The sequence below is a fragment of the Bidens hawaiensis genome, unplaced genomic scaffold (genome assembly GCF_021521415.1).
Source record: "Bidens hawaiensis isolate Kalapana, Puna unplaced genomic scaffold, B.hawaiensis_p1.1 tig00005179_1, whole genome shotgun sequence".
NCBI classification, from domain to species: Eukaryota; Viridiplantae; Streptophyta; class Magnoliopsida; order Asterales; family Asteraceae; genus Bidens; species Bidens hawaiensis.
Genome location: NW_027491332.1, coordinates 125,832 through 134,741, shown reverse-complemented (window position 1 = coordinate 134,741; position 8,910 = coordinate 125,832). Strand labels below are relative to the sequence as shown.

Here is an 8,910-nt window from a genome sequence, read left to right as displayed (position 1 = left end):
GCCTTATTTATTTTGTTTATTTGTTATTATGTGTTGGTTGTTTACATTTGTTAATCTGGTTATTTGATTTGTGCATAGAGTAGGTTATATTCTTGAGTTGAGCTTGAACAAGAATGTTTTTTTTTAGTGTGCTGGTATAGTATATAGTATATTATAGTTTGAATATAATACTGATAGAACAGAATATAGGGACGAGCAAATGGACCCGATACCGGTAACAAAACTGGCGTTGTTGATATTAATTTAGTATCAATATTTTTGATTTGAATGGCGGTATGTGCTATGGTATGGTACCAGTATTTTATTTATCTTTTGCTTTTTATAGCAGTATTATACTGAGTTCTTTTGGTACCAGTATAACGACTCATTTATGGTGAATTTTGGTATTTCTCGTCATCTCTACCCTTAGGGATTAGAAAGTACCAAATGCATCATGAATGGGAAGGATATTCTGGTACTGAAAGTTCTCAATATGGTACTGGTTTTGTACTTATACAATACTGTAGAATCATGAAATGAATCTGACCTGATCCATGACGACGTTTCCACGGATTTAGTACCATACCCCTACAAGCACGATACTTGAAGGGGAAAAAAAATAATAAAATACATGTACTGAAAGAAGTGATACTCATCCTTAGAAAGTTGGTAATTAATTGGTATTGAGAATTTTTTGTTTGGAACCGGCATCATCTGCCCATCCCCAGAATCCCAAAACCGATTGTTTTCTTGAAAAATCTTTCAATTTGTTTTATTTTGTTTGCATCTTTGATCAATTTTTAAGTTTAGATTAACGTGATGGATCTTGTGTGCGCTGTTGGTCAGAAATTTAATCAGTGATTTTTTTAATATTGTACTGTTTAAATTTCTTACTGAATTAGATCCAATATAGTGATGATCAAATGGAACCAGGTACTGGTATCGAAATTGCTACCGTTGATGTTTTAAGGTTTTTTGGATTGGTATCGTATGTTTGATTTGGTACAGTGTATTTTATCAAAATTTTGCTTTCAGTAGCTGTTCTATACAAAGCTATTTGGTATCGGTATAAGCACTCATTAATAGTGATTGTTGGTATGTATTTCGTTTTGGTACTAAGCTCATCTCAACCTATACGTGCACAAAAAAACCGGTTCCGGAACCGAACCAGTGGAACCGACTCGGAACCGGTTTCAGTTCCTACCCGATGGACCAAATACCTGGTTTGGGTATTTTTGTACCCGAATATCATACCCGGTTCCCCTATTTGTATTTCCCAAGCAGTTCCTACTCGGTTCCTAATTGTACCCGGTCCGGTTTCTACCTGAAAAAACCGGTTCCGGGGGGTTTTTTTAACAAGGTCAAACACAGGTCAAACTAGCCGTTGGAACCGGTTCCAACGGTAATATAGCCGTTGGAACCGGTTTTTGAAACACAAAATAGCCGTTGTAACCGGTTCCAACGGTAATATAGCCGTTGGAACCGGTTTTTGAAACACAAAATAGCCGTTGTAACCGGTTCCAACGGTAATGCCGGTTTTTGAGACACAAAAGAGCCGTTGTAACCGGTTCCAACGGTAATATAGTCGTTGGAACCGGTTCTTGTAGCCCAAAACCTATATATAAGTTGTTTTCCATTACTTGTTTCACCACCAAACTCAAAAACAAACTAAAATACTTCTCCTCTAGCAAACCCGACCATCCAACTAAATATTATTATGGCACCCATAAAAAAAACTAACAAGAAGGCTAAGAAGAGTGTTTTTATTGAACCCGTTCCTCCTATGGAGAACCCAAATGTTCTTGCGGTCGTCACCCATAACCGCAACCAAGACATATGGAAGAATTGGGATTTGGTTGTGAATGTCGAAGGTTATCAAAAGGCTCGTTGCAAACTATGTGGAACACAATTAAAGCACGATTCCAACTCGACTTTGAGAAAGCACATCGAGAAGCCATATTGCAAGGCGTTGAAAGGGATTGGCGCGACCGATCAAATTGACTTGGGTAAAGATGGTACACTATTTCGTTACAACACGACTCAAGTTCAAGATAGAATGGTAAAGTTCGTTATTCAACGAGGTTTGCCGTTTAATCACTTTGATGACCCGGATTTGACGTCGTTGATTCGAGAAACTCTACAACCGCGATACATACATGTAAGTCGTACTACCTTAAGACGTCATTGTATCAAGTTGTGGGAGTGTGCTACCGATGTTTGGTCGGCACCACACGGGTTGCCCGAATCATACATATGTGTCACCGCTCATTGGGTTGATCCGGTGACATGACAATTGATGAAACGCACCATCGCTTTTGAAAACTTCCCGTTCCCACATACCGCCGAAAAATTGTTTGAATTACTTTATGAAGTTATAACAACTTACAACTTGAGAAATAAAATATTTTCGATTTCGTTTGACAACGCTTCAAACAATACTAAGGCGGCCGAAAAATTTATCATTAAATATTCACCACCTTGTTTCGGAGATTTTTTTCATGTTCGATGTGTTGCACATATCATCAACTTGGTTGTTCAAAAAGGTCTCGACAATGAAAACATTTGTGACGATTTAAAATTCTTTAGACTTATGTTACAAGATGTCTTCAAAAGTGGTAAAAGATGACATCTTGAATATAAGAACTATTGCAAGTCGGTTAAAAGAAAGTATTTGGGGCCGAATTGGGACGTTCCAAACCGTTGGAACTCAACTTGTCATATGCTAAAGTGTGATTTTGCCCAACGCCAAACTTTACAATCTTTTCATAACAATCTTGTTGATGAACGCGATGCCGATATGCTTCCGGAAAGTGTTTGGGTGAATGTCGGTTTTTTGTTGGGGTATCTTGACGTGTTCAAAAACTCAACAAAGTTATCGGGAGTCTATTATCCTACTAGTTATTGGGTTTTGCAAGAATTGTACTACATGTCTTGCACTTTTAAAAACTTTACGGAGAAGAACAAACTCTTCAAAAATATTGTTGCGGTGATGAAGGAAAAGTTCTTAAAATATTTTGAAAACATACCGCCGGTCATTACTTGTGCCGCCGCATTAAACCCCTATAGAAATGTTCATGGGGTTGAGACAACGATTGAGGAAATATTCGACAACTTGGGTATGCACGAGATCGACCCGAAGTTGTCGACGGAAGCGAAGGAAAAGTTCAATAAAAACCTTCAAGACCTTTGTGACCATTATTTTCAAATGTATTGTCCAAGCACGAGATCATCTTTGGTGAAAAAAACAACAACTAGTAGGCCGTGCAATGACCCACTTATAAACTTGATGAATGCGGTTCGTGAATCGGCATCTAAGAGGCAAAAGAGGAAACACACCAACTAGCGAACTTGGTCGATATAGTGGAGCAAACTATGTTGAGGGCGCAACGGTCGACGAAATTTGCAATATTGATTTGTTGGCTTGGTGGAAAGGAAAACAAAACGAATTTCCCATTCTATCCGCCATGGCTCGTGATTTGTTTGCCGTACAAGCCTCAACGGTTGCTTCCGAATAAGTTTTTTCTCTTAGTGGGAGAGTGTTATCTATGCGAAGAACAAAATGAACTCCCGAGTCTCTAAAGGTTTTCATTTTCCTAAAGGACCATTTGGATGCGGTGGATCGTGTACAACACAAGGCGAACTTTGAAGACGAAATACCTGTTGGAAAATTTGTTACGTGTGCATTAGTAGGTTGTTATGACACAACAAATGCACACTAATAGACATTGATGAATGAGATATCGATGTGTGATTGTGTGTATTTGAAAGAAAATACTATAGTGGTGTATTCCACATTGGTGGGATGGAGAACCTGTGCCTTGTTTTTCCTCTATAAATAGAGAGGTAAACTAAGTTGCAACACACACCAAACCTTACACACAACACAAGCATTGTTGCAAGGTTTTTCCAACTTCTTCTTCTTACATTTCTGGTTTCTTTTATTCGAACCTTTTTCAGGTTTACGGTTAACTCCGGCAGTACTGCTGCTCCGGCTGTTGTACCCTGGGAAACAACGAGTTCTCTTGGGAGACTCGAAATATTGTTTTAAGGCCCCGTGTTCAACACGATCCTCAGCCAAACCGTTTACATTTTTTTTGTATTGTATTTGGTTTATTTCTTTGATTTTGTATTGTATTTCAGATTCTTGTATTGTATTGTATAAGTAATAAAACTGTTTGTTAATTTTCTGTTTATTTACTCAATTCACGAATTCGGTTCCTACAATACCAATAGAGCGTCCTATTCACGATGAGGAGGCGGAGGACGGGCTTTCTTCCGATAACGAAGACGAGGGTGAAGACGAGAATGAAGACGATGGTGAAGACGAAGAAGAGTTGTAATTTGTGTTTTTTATTTGTTTTAGTAAAATTATTTGTAACAAGTTCAACTAATATTTAGTTTTGATTTGTTTAATAATAACTACTTTTGTTGGTCATGATTAATTTTTTGTTACTTTTTTAATAACGACGAACATTATATTTAACAAAACAAGGAAAAATGGTTTTTATTGGTCCAAACTATCGTCTTTTGGTCACTGTCGGTCCCAACTAACGAATTGGCTGCTGACAGTCTCAAGTTTTAACGTATTTGTTCATAACGGTCCGCGAATAACAGAATTCTAACGTCGTTAGTTTCAGGTCGCCAGAAAAACGTTTTTTGGCTAGAAAACACACATTTTTCCCCGAAAACTCAACAATTTTGTCCCAAACATTATGGTAACTTTGTATCGTACCTTCAGGAACCTTTTTCTAGTAAAAGCACCAATTATTGAGGTCATCGGAACCCTAGAATCATCGTCGGAATCAGTTGATGGTGCTTAAGTTAAGGTGGTTGGTTGGCGGTGAGTCAAATGGTGGTGGTGGTGGCGTTCAGGTGATGTTTTCCGGCAAATAAAATTGACTTTTCCGACCAAAAATGTTTTTCCGGCGACCTGAAACTAACAGAGTTAGAATTCTGTTAGCCGCGAACCATTATGAGCGAATACATTAAAAGTTGGGACCACAAGTGATAAATTTGTTAGTTGGGACCGACAATGAACAAAAGATAATAGTTGAGATGAATAAAAACCAATTTTTCTTTAAACAATAACTATTACAAACATTATTAAAACATAAACGATACTAAACATAACAACTAAAACTAAAAAACAAAGTCCGTCGTTTTAATCTGGCGTTCTACAACGATTAAGCGTTGTAACCGGTGGTAGATGCTTGAGTTGTAGAGCCGGACGACTCTCCCACTTCCGCTTTTTTAGCATCCAAACTTCTTTTCTCTCGACAATACTTATTCGTATGTTTTCGTAATGTCGAGTTGGACCCTGCTTTAAGAAACTTCGAGCAATATTTGCAACGAGCCATCTCTTGTGAGTCGGTCATTAGACACAAATCGTAATGAACCCAAACATTGGGGCATCTTGTTGTTTCGACTGGGACCGGTGCCATTTCCTACCCGGTGTGAAAAAACCGGTTCCGAACCGGTTCGGGTTTTTCAACTGTACCCGATTTGTGCATGTCTATCTCAACCTTGCTGTTAAGGATGAGCGTGGTACAGGACCAGTGCCAAAAGTTCCGATCTCGAAAAACATAGTGTGTGCTTTTTGTAATGTTATTGACAGTTCTCGATATCTCACCGGTTTGGTACTGATACGGTATACGATATTAGAAGGCCAAAAGTAAAGTATCAATACTCAAAATCTCAAAAGGTGAGTATCAAATTTATACTAACAATTATCTGTTCGGTACTGATTTCATTTAATCATCATCCCTAGAACTCTGATGCTGAATACATGTTTTTACTTTCAAATTTCAAACAATTCACCTCTTCACCTCTTTGATGTTTGATAAAAATTTTGAGTCAAAAATAAGTTTTTGTAGTTCAATATCATTTGATTTTTGCTGCTATAGTTTGTTTTCAGCATAATTTAAACACAGAGAAGCTTTGTCTGTATTTTAGTACACTGAATAAAAGTTAATTGGGATGAATAGGGCGTCTGTACAAGTGTAGTTGTTTCTTTAATTGAGTTTATTAGGACAAGTGTATCACTAGCAGGTATAATTAGTCGAGAATGTTATTCAGCCGAGTCTGTTTCTTTAATTGAGTTTATTACTGAATTGTTTGTATTTGTGAACTGTAATAGTTAACGACTTCAATTCATATGTGTTCGTGTGTAGTTGTTAACACTAGAAAGTATGGTTGCTTAGGTCATCTGAATCGTCATAATTGTAACTCTAAGAGACTGTTTATTTACATCTGAATGGAACCATTCAGTTTTCATCTGATTTATTCAGACTTCAGACTGTTTGGTTCCAGGCAGAAAAGCAGCTGAATGGTTAAAATTGAGTCTGAATCATTCAGACTCATGTTCAGATCTGGCTCATTTAAATCTGAATGAACCAAACAGCCTCTAAGCAAGTCTCTGTTCAGATGTTGATAGGAGAGATGATTTATACAAATGCATTACACCTTTAAAATAATTTTGACTGCAATGGTTGTGAATAAGAGAAAATTCACATTTAAAATAATTGTGCTTGGTGGAAGGAATCAAAGTGGGTGATCTGTTGGGAGTCTACAACTAACGCATCCGTTAGCTTGTGGCGAAAACGTACAGTAGTGGGACTAGTGGTTGGTATGGAATGCTAGATATACAAGTCTACAACTAACGGATTTCTATACCAAGTCTAAATGGTGTTAGATGCGTGGCTGTTTGTCGTTCTCAACAAATTTTATTTGAGGTTTTGACGAGTATAACGCACGATATGACATTTTCAATCAAGAATATGGGGTTTCGTTTATGTAATTTGTTCACTTTATGTATGACTTAAAAAGTTGGCGGGTTTCTGATACAAGACAAATGACACTAACATACACAAAGTTCACATGTTTCGTGTAGGTCGGCTTCAATTCTAACTCCACAATCACGTTTAGCTATATAGTTTGAGTTTACAAATACTACAGAGAAAGTATGGGAATGATCGGAGTAGTGCAGCATTCTTTTTTCTTTAATGAAATTATATCAGTAAAATCAAATATGGAAGCCTTCAAGTTTAAGGTCCCAATCAATTAACCTTATGTGAATCAGTGAATCAAGCACACGCATTTTACTATTATCTCGTAACTACCATAGCTAATGCACAATTTGCATACCTTCGGTTTGTGAAAACTACACAATAATATGGAAATAGAAAATCACCCCACATGGGCCTATAAACTGCACATGGTAAGAAGAGATGCAACAAAAAAGTTGAGTTGAGTTCTCTTGAAGTTCATCTTTACGCTTATGGCAATGACACGATTTATTGAGTCGGGGTGTACAAAGTCCATATGGTTAGGTTATGAGGGCTTAACCATAACCATAACCATAACCATAACCATAACCATAACCATAACCATAACCATAACCATAACCATAGCCATAGCCATAACCAAATGGTTGGTTAACCATAGGGTGCCAGTTTCGGATAAATGTCCAATACTCCAATGTACTTTGTTTAAATTTATTTTCCTTTGGTCTAGTTGAAAATGGTTCAATTATAATGTTCCAAGCTACAGGCTCATTGTCTCGGTACAAATTGAAATGTGCGAAGCTAAAAGCCTAAAAATATAGATATAAATGAAAGAAAAAGATTTACAAAGTTTGTTAAAAACAAACATACAATGTTCATTTCGGTTTTGGTAAAGCCGGCTAACGAAGACACGTTTACCGTAACCAAACCTGAATGGTCATTTCTCCACATTCACCTAAACATAACCAATCAGTGTTGTCAGTTATGGTTAATTTCAATTAACATTTCGTTTTTCAATCACGATTCAGTTTTTGCTCACCCTAAATAAAATTATAACCGAGTTTACAAACAAAACGAACTATAAATTTTCATCAAAATAAAAATTTAACTTTGTCCAACTTCCAATGTCATTTAAAAAAACAAACTCCAAAACATCTAATAAACTTTTATAACTTCAAAGTTTCTGATTCTAACCTTTTGGGGCTAAACTTTGGATCGGATCACAATCATGAACCTTCGGCCCAAACCCAGGCCCATTATCAAAACATACCTTCTCCTGGGCCTGTAACTCATCAATATAAACCCGCACCTCCTTCGCTATCATACGCTTCATAACCGTCACCAGACACGTGTCCCCCATCTCAACCGTCGACTGCTCATCCACGTCATACTCCACGTCACCCATCTTTTCAGTTACAACAACTTCCCCGGGTGGCAACAGCGTGAGCACCGTCTCCGGTCCACCACAACTACCGTGGTCCGCCGACACACGCGAACACCGCCTCTTCACCGTTGACTCACTCCTTGACCGTTTCAAAACCTCATCTCCGGCTGCAACTCCAACTCCGTCGGATACTCGCCGGCGCCGGAGAGTCGAGTTCCAGTAGTTTTTAATCGCGTTGTCCGTACGGCCAGGAAGAAGTCTGGAGATAGTGGACCACTTGTTACCATGCAGGCCATGCGCTTTCACAATGACGTCATCCTCGTCGGGAGTGAAGGGACGGTGTTCCACGGAGGGGCTGAGCTGGTTGCACCAGCGCAGGCGGCATGACTTGCCGGACCTACCGGGGATGGTGGAGCTGATCAAGGACCAGTTTTTGGGGCCGTGTTGATTAATCATTTTGACTAGTGTGGCGTCCTCTTGTGGAGTCCAGGAGCGTTTGGTTTTGCCGGAGGAGGTCATTGGTGGATTTAGATGGGAGTTTGTTGTGGCCGTACGGACAACGCGATTAAACTGCTTTGGGAAGGAGAGTAGTTGGCATGACCCATAAACTGCTTCTCGTGCGTCTGTTTTTGTTTATTTAATTTATTTCTTTTTATTAAGTTTTCAGTTGAAACTGAAAATAAATCCATAACGATAATATGACTTGATCAATTTATGTAAAATACCCAAAAATATATATATATATATATATATACACATCAAATT

General features: G+C 38.2%; 1 pseudogene; it reads right to left on the bottom strand.

The window, feature by feature from the left end:
• Positions 1-7,861: 7,861 nt before the first annotated feature.
• Positions 7,862-8,664, bottom strand: LOC143629231 (transcription factor MYB73 pseudogene; annotated as a pseudogene).
• Positions 8,665-8,910: the final 246 nt, after the last annotated feature.